General features: G+C 39.7%; 1 protein-coding gene across 6 annotated transcripts in view; it reads right to left on the bottom strand.

Moving 5' to 3' along the window:
* The window catches only part of LOC109416537 (nyctalopin), a 705,340-nt gene extending 695,708 nt beyond the window's left edge, over positions 1-9,632 (bottom strand). For 3 of the 6 annotated variants that reach the window (XM_062850552.1, XM_062850554.1, XM_062850557.1), the window contains exon 1: positions 8,017-9,632. The gene's annotated coding sequence lies outside the window, so the exon portion shown is untranslated. The remainder of the gene's footprint in view (positions 1-8,016) is intronic. The other 3 variants (XM_062850553.1, XM_062850558.1, XM_062850555.1) reach the window with 2 other exon arrangements.
* Between the last annotated feature and the right edge of the window lie 2,985 nt (positions 9,633-12,617).

Below are 12,617 nucleotides of genomic sequence, written 5' to 3'. Positions count from 1 at the left end.
GCCCTGGTGCGGTAATCCCAGTCTACCACACAAAATTCCCATCAGCAAGTCTCACAGGTAAATTCGCAGCCTCTAGCTAGGAGGTTCCAGCAATCCATCATAATAAACTGCGTGAAATCTACGCACCAAAACATCAGCGCGCAAACTGCGTCCAATTGTTTCCGGTTATGTTCGCAGTTTCGTAGCTCACCTCATCCAAGAAGATCTGCCATTCCCATCATCTTCCCCAACTTGACCGATCGACCTCTCTTCAACTAGATTGGCGTGGCGCTTATTGGTAGAGGTACCGCACCTCTCGAGAAGAAAATACGTTCCACAATCGATCGATCGTGAACCCAAAACCGGTATCCGTCAATTGTGTTTTAGTACCTCTCCTATGCGGTGCTGGCCGGCCATCAATACCTACCGGCGGGTTAAGTTCTGTTTGGTCGTTCAGCTAGTTCGATGATGGTGCGGCGACCCAAGATTTCTAGGTCAACGTGTTACTCAACCGGCACGACCAAGATGCTGGGATGGTGTTGCTCGCCCGAGCCTCAACAGTTGTCGTCGTCTCGAATGAGGCAGGGGGGAACTTGAAAGTCCCATTCAGGGAGAGAGAGAGAGTCCGGGAAGCAGATGGGGAACGTGTGCTCCATAAGAGACGACCACGACCACGGCGACGACGACGACGCCGTTCATGATGAGACGGCTTGGGGTGTAACCTAATTAGAATAGCGCGAGCGCGCGGATAACGGTGTTCCCTCGGGGAACTTCGAAGCAGCGCAGCAGTGCGGTAGCGCCAAAGTGTTTGCTGGGGAGGGACATTGTGGCACGGGCACGGGATTTGCGTTGCGGGAACTAACAATGGACATCAATTTGATGTTTGAATGATTTTCTCCGATTGACCGGTGGTGGTGGTGATGTTCAGCACACCGGGCAATCGAAAAAGGCAATCAGGCAATCAAACCGGGGAACGGTTTCTACCTACGTGCGGAGCCGTTGTCGTCAAATAGTGCCGGAAAGAGAGTCCATAGAAGGGAGTCGCTGTCGAGTTCCAGAATTGGCGAAAATTGACAATAAAAGAACAATCGCTTCGGTGTGGAGTTCCATTAGCCACAGGGTCACAAGATGTAAAAAATAAGTCGTAGGCAATAGATCGCCAATCCGGAGAAGGCGGGTTCGATTCCCGTTCGGGTCGGGGAGTTTTCTCGGGTTCCCTGAGCATAGTGTATCATTATTCTTGCCTCACAATATACAAATTCTTGCAATTACAGGCAAAGAAAGCGCTCCAATTAACCTACACATACCCGACTCCCGACATCTCATTTTCAAAATGCTGACATTTCATCAATTTTCATCCGATTGTTTTGAAGTCGCCCTCAATCGATTATATAAATTGGTGCTAGATTATTATACTCAAGTGGCCATGCAATATCCGGAAACATTCCTGGGATATTCCGGATTGTACTGTGGTCAGGGGGTTGCCCAAATGGCTAAAAGTGATAATTTCGCGTGTTATTGTGTTTGAATCATTGATTTGCAGCGAAATTTTTGTTTTAAACAGTCAAACACAACTGCGATAACTAGATTTGAATAAATTGACCCATCCGGATCATCGTGACAGGTTCCACGGGGCCTCAAGTGGGACACTTCTGGCTTTCAACCTAAACATGCCATACGACATATCAATCTTCATGATTTCGAATGACTGAGTCAGAAACGATAGACTGAAGTCTGTATCAACTAATATTGCCACCCCGAAACATCTAGCACAGGGTCCCCAGTAGTGTCATCGGGGTCATTTCTGGTTTGCAACCAAAACATGCCGTGCGACGTATCAATCTTCATGATTCCGAGAGAATGGGGCAGAAAAAAAGACTGAAGTATGTATCAACTGATGTGGCCGCTTCGGAACACCTGGAACAGGTTCCGCGGGGGCCTCTCAAACACAATAACACACGAAATAATCACTTTTAGCTATTTGGCAAAACAGACAACACCCCCACCCCCTGACCCCAGAACAATCCGGAATATCTCCGGAATGGTTCCGGATATTGCATGCTTGAGTATAATAAACTAGCACCAATTTATGATCGATTGAGGGCGACTTCAAAAAAATCGGATGAAAATTGACGAAATGACAAAATTTTGAAAATGAGTTGTCGGGGGTCGGGTACGTGAAGGTTAATAACTGTGGAAGTGCTCAATGAATACTACGTTGAAGAGAGGCAAATCAAGTTCCAGTGAGAACGTCAAGCCATAAAAATAAGAAGAAGAAGAAGAAGAATGAAAGTTCAAGTTAAATGATTATTTTTAGAAAATCAAAACTGCCATTTTGTTTTTTTTTTAGGATTTATACAGTATATCCACAAATAAAATTATTATTTTTTAAGGCTGTTTTTAACATTTGCGACTAATTTACGAAACACTCCTTAGATTTCACTTGGAATTTCTTTAGATTATTTTGAAAAATTAAGAGATCATCTAGAAATTTCTTCGAGAAGTCGTTTTGGGGGATGTCCTTCAAGTTTTTTTTTCTGAAATTCTTCAAAAATTACTTCTGAGATTTCGCCTCTAATTTTTTTTTTCTAGGATCAGGAATTTCTTCTGTGATTGACCAAAAAATTACATCTTGAGTTCTTCGAATATTTCGCGCCGAAACCCGCAAAGCTAAAAAAAACAAAGTATTTTTTAGATGCGTCCAGCAATTTCCTTAGAATCTTCTCAAAGAATTCCTAAAAGAGTTCATTCTTATTCATAGCTTCCTTCAAGAGCTTCTGCTGAATAGCCACGAGATCTGTTCCTACTGGAATCCATCAAGATTTCCTTCAGAGAATCTTCCAGAAGTTCATACTGAGAATCATCTCGCATTTCCTTCTGGGAATCCTCCAGAAGTTCTTTCTAAAAACCCTCCTGGGAGCTTTTCTGGAGTTTGCTCTTGAAATCTTCCAGAAGTTCCTGGATAAATCCTCAGACGGGATTCTCGGATGCTGGTATTCCTGGAGGAACATCTGAAGAAACTTCCAGAAGAAATCCAAAAAGAAATATGAAGGAACTCAGAGAAATCATTCGTGGAGAAACTCTCAGTAAAAAGTCCTGCAGTGATCCTATGATGGAGTATCTGATTACTGCTGGAAGAAATTTGCTGAAATCGTAACTATGCTAACGCTAACGCTAACTTCTTGAAGAAATCCTCTGAAGGATTTCCAAGAGAAGATCCTGGAAGAATCCTTGGCAGAAATTCATAAAGGAATCCCTCGATAGTATTCCTGATGGTGTATTCCACAGATGCTGTTCCTTGAAGAATCCCCAGATGGAATTTCTGGGAGAATACTCTGAAGAAATTCCTGGATGGATCGCTTCATCACATTCCTGGATGAGCCTCCAGAAGCTATTCCAGGAGGAATCCTCTGGAAGAGTTGCCGAAGGATTTCCCAGCAAAGACACCTATAAAGTTTCCAGAACATTAAAACGCTAAAATTTTTGCAGAATTTCCTAGAAATCAATTTTCCTGGATTTCCATTAGCGATTATTTAGGAAATTCCTTCAAGGATTGCTACGATGGTTTTTGCATCTATTCCTTCATGTGTTCTGCAGATATTTCTGTAGGTAAGAATTTTCGATCAAAATTCTACTGGAAATTGCTCCAAACTTTCTCAGGGAGTTGCTCCAAAGATTTCTATAAAAGTTGCATTTAAAAGAAAAAAAAAACTGACAGAGATTCGAAGAATATTTCAGAGATTCATTCAAAAATTTCTCTAGAGCTAGAGGGTTTTTATAGAAATGCAGATTTTTCTTGGAACTCTTTCAGGAATTATTGCTGAAGTTTCTTCACAGTTTCCTTAGGTCTTATTCCATATATTCAGAGATTCCCTCAGACATTTATTTAAAAAAATTCACTAGAATTTTTTTAAATTCTAAAAGTCCTTCCAGAGGATTCTCCAGAAGTTCCTTCAGGAGTTCCTCCAGGATTCCTTAGGGTATATTTAGATTTTACTTCAGGTATTCTTTTATATTTTGATTCTGTTGATGCTTTACAAATTACAAAGAAATCAAAGAGATCAAAGAAATTATCATCCTTCTATAAGTACCTGCAGAGGGTTCTCTTTTTGTTCCATGATTCTTTCGAATAAATCTTTTTTTTTTTTCAGACATTCATTCAGAAGTTCTCTAAAACATTTATCCAGGATGTTTATTATTTCTGTCGGATTTTCTTCAGGAGCTTTTCTTCATAGATTTTTATGTAGTTATTCCTGAAGAAATTGTATTAGAATTTCTTCTATTATTATTCTTCGGATTCTGGAGGAATCCAGAGGTATCATCAGGAGTTATTAAATAAATGCTGGAGAATTTCTTCCAGGGAAATGTGTTGATGCCTTTATACAAGAATTCGACCAGAACTTTTGTCTGCAATTTCTGCATGAATGTTAGCAGACATTTTTAATAGATTCCTTCAGAAATTTCTCTACAGGCATCTGCAGGACTCCTCTCAAAAATAGCTTAAGCAGCTTTCCTTTGAAATAAGTTTCAGAGTTCCTCAAGAAGTTTTTCGTGATTTTTTTTCTACGAATTAGGTATCTTAATGAGTTTTTCCAGGAACTTCCCCAGGAATTTTTGTCCAAGAATTGCCCCAGAAAATTTTCAAAAATTTCTTCCAGGTATCTCCAAAGTTATAACAAGGAGTTTTTTTTTTAAGAAGAAGAATTCCTCCAGACAATCATCCAGGGATTTCTTTAGAATTCAGATTCTTTCAAGAACTCTTTCGGGCATTTTTGTGCAATTTCTGGAAGAAGTACTGAAAAAAAATCCCTGTAGGAATATCTGAAACCAACCCTTCATGAATATTTGAAAGAACACCAGGAGATTTTTCTGGTGGAGCCACAGGAGCAATTTTCAAAATAAAACCGTGTAGTAATTTCTGAAGGAGTCCTAGAAAAAAATCTTAGAATAACCCTTAGAAGTAGTCCCAAAAGAATCTCTGTAGGTTTATTTAAGTTATTTTCGAAAAAATTCTGTAAAAACTGTTATGACAAAACTGCTGAAGAAATCTCGCATAGAGATTTCTGAAGAAGTCTCTGAAGATGTTTTTGGACTAATTCCTGATGAAATATCACAATAAATCCGAGTAGGAATTTCTGAAGGATTTTTTTAAAGAAATCTCCAATAAATTTTATGTAAAAATCTATGAAAAAATTTTTGAATGAATCTTCAGAGGAATATAAAAAAAAAACATGGAAAGTTTTTGAAAAAATCCCAGCAGGAAGTTTTGAAAAGCTTCCGAGAGAAATATCTGGAGCAGTTTCCCGGAAAAGCCTTGGGTGAAATTTCTAGAAAAGTTCAAGTAATCTTTTATAAAATTCTTGAGGAAATCCTTTGATAAAATTCCTTGTTGAGTCTGTGGAAGAAATCCATGGAGAAATTTCCGAAGGAATTTTGAACTTGATTTTATGAAGGAATCGCTAAAAGCATTTCTGAAAGTATTTTTGAAGCAATTTGTTGACATATTTCTGAAAAAACTCTGTAGGAATACTTGAAAAAAAAAACGCCTAGATAGGCTTCTGTAAAGTTCGTTGGAAAAAAAAACTCGAGATATTTCTAAACAAATTCTTAGAAAACATTTCTGAATAAATTCATCAAATAATTCACAGAGAAATTCTTAGAGTTATCTTTTAGGAAAATGCTGGAATAATTTACACGGAAATACATGGAGAAATATGTGGACGAAATCCTGCAGGATTTTATGTATGAATTTCCGTTGAAGTTCCAGGACACATTATAGCGGGAATTTTCAGTTGAATTTTTAGAGCAATTCCTGCACAAATCTCTGGTGGACTTCTTGAACAAATTGCTGGATAAATCTCTGGTAAATGTTTCAAAGAAACCACTGAAAGAATTTACGAAAGAATCTTTGAAAGAATTTCTGAAGTACTCCCTGTAGAAATTTGTAAACGAATCCCTGGAAAGGTTTCCTAAATGTATTTCTAGAAGAATTTCAAAGGAAATCAGTGGTGGATTTTCATAAGGAACTCATGGAAATTTGTTTAATGTGCATAGGGTCTGGGACCATTTGGGCAGGAGCAACTATGTTGGGCACTTGCTGCTATAACTCAGACAATTTCAAACCGATTGGCTTGATTTTTTGTACATGGCTAGATACTGTACGTACACTGTGGTGCATAATTGATCGGACAAACGCCGATTTTCATACAAAATGGCTAAGTTTAAGATGCTGTAACTATGGTTTGCTTCGTTGGATTGAGCTCAATTTTTGACACGGAACTACAAATATGCTGAATTTTGTGTATACAAAGTATAAAATGTTTTCGTTCACAGGTCTGGGCGTGGCAAGGCGTTGAAAATATTGCAAAAGTGATCGGACAGCGGTACCCCTTTGATTTACACGCGTGCCGCTGTCCGATCACTTTTGCAATTTTTTCAACGCCTTACCATGCCCAGATCTGTGAACGAAAACATTTTATACTTTGTATACACAAAATTCAGCATATTTGTAGTTCCGTGTCAAAAATTGAGCTCAATCCATCAAAGCAAACCATAGTTACAGCATCTCAAACTTGGCCATTTTGTATGAAAATCGGCGTTTGTCCGATCAAAATAGGTGCTCCTGGCCAAATGGTTCCAGACCCTACAAGAATTTCCGGATGAATTTCTGGAGAAATTATCAAGGGAATTTCTGAAGGAAACCTTCTGAAAAAAACATGGAGCAATTTAGAAAGAAATCCAAGGAAGATTTATTGATGGAATCCTTGGACAAATTCATAAATATATCTCATAAAGAATTTCTGGAGAAATCTCCAGGGAAAATTCTTAAGGAATTCCTGGAATTCTTTCTGCTTTGGAAGAATTCCTTAAGGAAAAAAAAATATGGAAGAAATTTGAACTTTTGATATTCTGAAGGAATCGCTAAACGCATTGTGAAGAAATCCGAGGATGATTCTCTGAAAAAAATCTCGTACGGAATTTTTCGAGAATGGACGAATGAATTTCTGAGGACACCCATGGGAGGAATAATTCGAAGATTTCCTGAAGGAATCACTGAAGGATTTCTGAAGAAATTTTAGAATGAATTTCTGAAGCAATCCTTGCAAGATTTTCTTTAATAATCTTTTGAGGAATTTTGGAGAAATAGCTAAAGAAACATCTGAATTGGGTTTTTAAATTCTGGAAAATTTACTGTTGCACAAAAAAGCACGTTTTTCTGACACTTTTTTAATTTTTTTTCAGATTTTTACAACTTGATGTTGATACCTAAAATCAATTTCAAAGAGATTTTCGGAAATCACCTTTTGACAGCTGGGCAACTGCTTGACAGCTCCGCCCAGCTCCGCCCAGTAAAGCGATTAAAGATGATCCAACAAATCGCTCCTTTATAAACTTGAAATTGATTTTTAAATAGGTCCGGCACCAAATATCACAAAAATTTGGATTCCGGTCCAGTTTAGCATGCAAATCCAGCATATGAAATTATCCCAACACCGTTAAAGAAGCCAATTAATCCTTGTAAGGAACTCTTAATCCTTGTAAGGAAATCCCTGAAAAAATGTAGGAAGTGGATGGGCGCTCATAGTGGTAGGAACTTGGTTTGTTTTTTTTGTTATTCCTAGAGCTGGTTACACAGTGAGTAACTAGGAGTAACCTCGATGATACCACTGAGTTGAACAATCGACATAATCGTCCGATAATATCAAACTATAACATTTGTTAACATGTTTGCAATAACTTTTGAGTCAGATAGCATTAATTTTTAGATTTTGTTTTAAGTTTAAACCGTTAGTTTTGACAAATAAAAAATAAACTCACAATTATTTCCATCTAAAGTCGTGGTTCTTTTTGGATTTCAGATTTAGATCAAGTTCTTTGGGATTTTACTCATCCATAACGAATCAGCTGTTGATGTGAAAAGCAAATTTCAAAATTGTTTGACTTGCACAAATTGTGTCCAACCCATAAAGCGAAAGTTCATGATTCTATTTTAGCTTCTATAAGAATAAATATGTAAATAATTTTGAACACCTACACCTGTCAATTCCTGGCGGCTGCTTGTCTTCACCGGATCCTCAGCTTCAACTCCAGCAACAAGGCGGTTCTTCCGTTTTGTTTATTTTTTAACAACACTCAGCTCTCACTATCACGTAACACTCTTTACACTTCTTAGCCTTCAACACAATCACGCGACGAAATCCTTGCGCTTCGATGTTCACCCCGAATTTTGTAACTGTTAACCAGTCGTTAATCACTTGTTTTTAGACCCGTCGTGTGTATAATTCAATTTATTCCACTCTCGACGCTTTTCTTCTCGTTCGATGCTAGTAGAGTCGTCACCGAGAGTCGGTCGTCTACGGCGCGCCCCGTATGTTTTAGTTGCACTCTGTTTCCCTCGGATCTCTCTATTATTGCTGGTTGCTTGCTTGCCTTCCAACCGAAGTACACGGTGCCGGTGGAAAAATGGGCCACAAAGTGGGTCAGCTTCCGAACAGAAAATTTATTGCAATCACTGTATTGCTTCTTGTGCTACACTGAACTAAACGTGCCTCATCAAAACAATTTCGCCGAATTATCGTATTATCGTGATCACTGATCTGGTTGGTTGATTGGTCTTAGAAGAGCACTGATTCCCCCGGAGTCGTTAACGAATTTTCTCTCTCTGGATTGGTAATGTTTCACCGGTTACAGGTGGGCCCAATTGGGGTTGTGGATGTTGTTCGATTTGGGCACGAATTCAATTCCGGCAGTCCCCCTCGAAATGTGTGATTCATCAAAACGTGAACGAGAATTATAACATTTCTCGCACTCTTCAGCGCACTCTCAAGTCAGTATTCACGTCCCCCTGGCGGCGATGCGGCGAGCGAGCACACGTTCTTCAACGGCGCAAAAATCTAACGGCACTTCTTCGACTCATAAGCACACTTCTTCGCTTCGCTCCGTTCGAAGATGCGGCGCTGTTGGCTGCTAGCTTTCAGCCACTTTACGCGCTTCCAAGTGTTTCCACAGAATTATTACCACTCTCACTGAGACAATCGCGATTACTCGTCGTCACACTCAATTATAAAATCATCCTTCGAAAGACACTTCAAAACCCGGATCAAAAAAAAAACAAATCCTCCAAGAACCTCCGCGAGTGTTCCTTACTACAAACGGCGGGGGTTCTTCGTCCAATCCACATGAAACCGAAACAAAACAGCGCAAAACACACCACTAATTGGGCTACGAATCCCGTTTTGATCCAGGGATCCGACAGATCCAGAATCCACCAGAAAAAAAAAGTCCGTAAAGAGAAACCTCTAGTCGCGCGCGCACTCCAGAGCGGGCTTAACCGAAAAGCACCAACAACGTTCCTTGATTCACTTCCCTATATGCTGGCGGTTGTTGCCGACGAAACGAACGGTCCGTCAGACTCGAGCGTTCACAGGTGACTAAAGCGACCGGCTGGCTGACTGCTTGCTGTTTCTGGTGCAACTCTCGGTTCGGTTGGCGGCGGCGGATCTCGGGATTCGGAACAGCACAGCCAGCGTGTGGAATGCGGCGCGCGTAACAACCATGCATGCACGAAGAAAGTCCACAAGAAGGCAATCTCTTCGGCCCTATCGGTAGTAGCTAGCTATGCTTTTGGTCACTCAACATAGAGCGGAGTGTAGCCGCGAGTGCGAGTGTCCGGACTCAACTGAGTCGTCAGGGTGGCCAACCTGAGCGATTGCTGGGTGGTTCCGTTGGCTTTCGATATGATATTCAATCATCTTCTCTGAAAATTTGAAAAAAATACAGTTTCTACCTATAGAGCATTTTCATTTTTTTTTTTTAATATGAATGACATTAAAAATCTGAAATTTTCACTCTTGATGTCGTCAATCATTTACTTTTTTATAGTTTTCTTCGTCTAACTTTCGAAACCTAATTTTTTCTTCAATTTTTATTAATATTGTTCATATTGTAAGTTAATTTTGCTTGTAGGATGGCGAAAAGCTTCTAATTATTTTTCTACAATTTTTTCTTTTATTTTATAAACAAATCAAGCAAAAGGAACTCGTATAAAAATGAACCATTGCATTGTAAAAATTAAAGAAAAACAATACATTCTTATGTTAACAATGGTTTCTATTGTAAATGAATTGTTTAGCATATTTCAAGTTTTCATGCTTTGTGACGATTACAATAGGTTTACATTAGATTCCATTGTTATCATTCAGTTTCACATTAAACCCCATGGCACCCAATGAGTGTCAAGGGATATGGTTGATTTTGCGTAACGCTCATACATGTTCGAGTTATGCGTTTATGCATTTATGCATTTTAAGCGTGTTTGTTTTGATCGCAGTAAACCACCTTTTCGATTTTATTTCGTGATTGGTCCACAGTAAATTGTTCGCGGAAATGCACTGCTGGGAACTGGTAACTTTCGGTGCCCAGAAAATCGAGTTCTCTGACCAGTTCCAAACCACCTAATCCAACTCCCTCTCTTCTTACTTTCTTTGCTGTAGAAGCTGGATTTCTTCGAGTGGAACAATTTCCTCCAGGGGGACCTTCCGCACCAGCAACTTCATCGCCCATCACGCTAGAGGCTCTTCAGGTTATCTTGAAGCTGCCGGAAAGGGATCGAGAGACCTACGCTGCCGGTTTTCAAGGAATTCAAGGGTCGCTTCCGGGAATTGACCCAGGGCTTAACCCCCCTCACCAAGTTCTTGTTACTTCTGGTGTGGATCAACTACTCGGCTGAAGAATCATCGTAGGAGTAAGGCAAGTTTCTCCATCAAGAGTCGATCTACGAAATCTCATTCCGAACTCAGATCCGGCGACGATTGGAGTGAGATACGGTGCTGTTGCCACAAGGCAGTGGCATCTTCCACTGGGGGTCAGGAGAGGGTCTAGCGCTGTGCTACGCTTCATACAAAATCTATAATTTTGAGCTTAGCTCAAACTGACTGTACTTGTTAATGGATACTCAGCCGTGATGGATCTGATTTGGTATCAATTGAACTGAGATCCAAATGAATAAGGGCTGGGACACTCCACTTATTCTTAATGTGCAATTTCAGCAGCGCACACATTACTAAAAATCGTATTATGCTGTTTAATTTTTACAAATACACTGCCAAACTTGCAAGGTAGTTTAATTAATGACAATTGCAGGGACAATAGCTTTTTAAATTTCTACATTATTTTTTATTTTTAGAATAATCTTTTGCATTTAGATGCTTTGATGGATCTTCAAATATAGGTTCACTCCTTAAGCCTGGAGCGCTTGTATGCATTTACGTCAAATTAAATTATTTTCTCATGCGTCAACTTTCAAATTTAACACAACCGTATATGTGTGTTCTCCCAACTGTAGTCTGTCGAGTGTCTTGATACAATAATGGTTGAGCACGCTGTAATGTTACTGTTGTACCTCATCACCCACTTCATGCAACTACATTAGCGGTCTAATAACACTTAGCGCGCTCGGCATAGTTCCATCATGCCACTCATAGTGTTACCACATATAATGCTTAGTTTGCAAAACCCAGTTATCTGGCTGGCGGGACATGGGAGTATAAGCTTAAACAATTAGTGCAATTAGACGTTACATGAAATTTGACATGAGTGAATCAATAATTTGTGTGTCTTTTAGAGGAAACGAGTCTCATAATGACACACAAATGTATCATAGAATTAGAATCATTACGCTCCGAACAATCTTCTAATATAGGTTCAAGCTGTAGTATATCGAGTATTTTTAAGTACTACAACAATGGTTAAGTACGCTGTAATGATACTTTTGTACCTCATCACCCACTAAACGCAACTACACTAGTGGTCTAATGGCACTTAGCGCGCTCGGCACAGTTCCATCATACTGCTGATAGTGTTTCCACATATGTATAATGCTTAGTCTGCTAAACCCAGTTGGTCGATGCACGACGGGAACCCTGCGCCATCTGAACGTGATTCGTCGCACATCTTAAAAAAGTAGAATAATTTATAGCAGATTGACATATAGTATCGAAAGTTCGAGACGTAAAAGAATGTATGTAGTAATATTGAGCAATATGGAGACAGAATAATTTCCGCCCTGCGGTGGCTATAAAAGGACCGTCAAGACGTCATGTTGCTCTCTTTTTTTCCTATCTGACAGGGAAAGGTACATAGAAGAAACGTCAGTAATGTAATTTGTTTACGAAGTTAGATTTAGTAGAGTGATAGCAAAGTGAATTATAGTTGATGTAGAAAGTGAAATATAGTGATGAACTAGTAAATTAACGTTGAACTAATAAAGAAAGTGTAGTTACTCACCGATCGAAGCGTTGATATTTGCCGCCGCCGTCGCCTATGGTGCTCAGTGATACGAACCTGGAAGAAAAGGAAGGTACTTACCGAAGAATTTATCCGCTGCTCCCCTGCGCCGTCGCCATTGGTCCTTCGAGCCGGATAACCGTCGAACTCCGGTTATTCGCCAGCTCCGGTTAATACTGCGTCCTCCTACACCGTAAAGTCATCAGCCCTTCAACTCTTCGAAGTCAAACCACGTGCCACGATCTGGTGGGAACTACGAGTCCGTTCAACACTCCACGATACCCTACGGAATCAAACCTTACAGCGAGAGCTATTTCATCTGTCTGTGGCTACATCTACCTCTATTCGAGTCA

Source organism: Aedes albopictus, chromosome 2 (genome assembly GCF_035046485.1).
Source record: "Aedes albopictus strain Foshan chromosome 2, AalbF5, whole genome shotgun sequence".
In the NCBI taxonomy this organism is placed as follows: Eukaryota; Metazoa; Arthropoda; class Insecta; order Diptera; family Culicidae; genus Aedes; species Aedes albopictus.
This window is presented reverse-complemented; position numbering and strand designations above follow the sequence as displayed.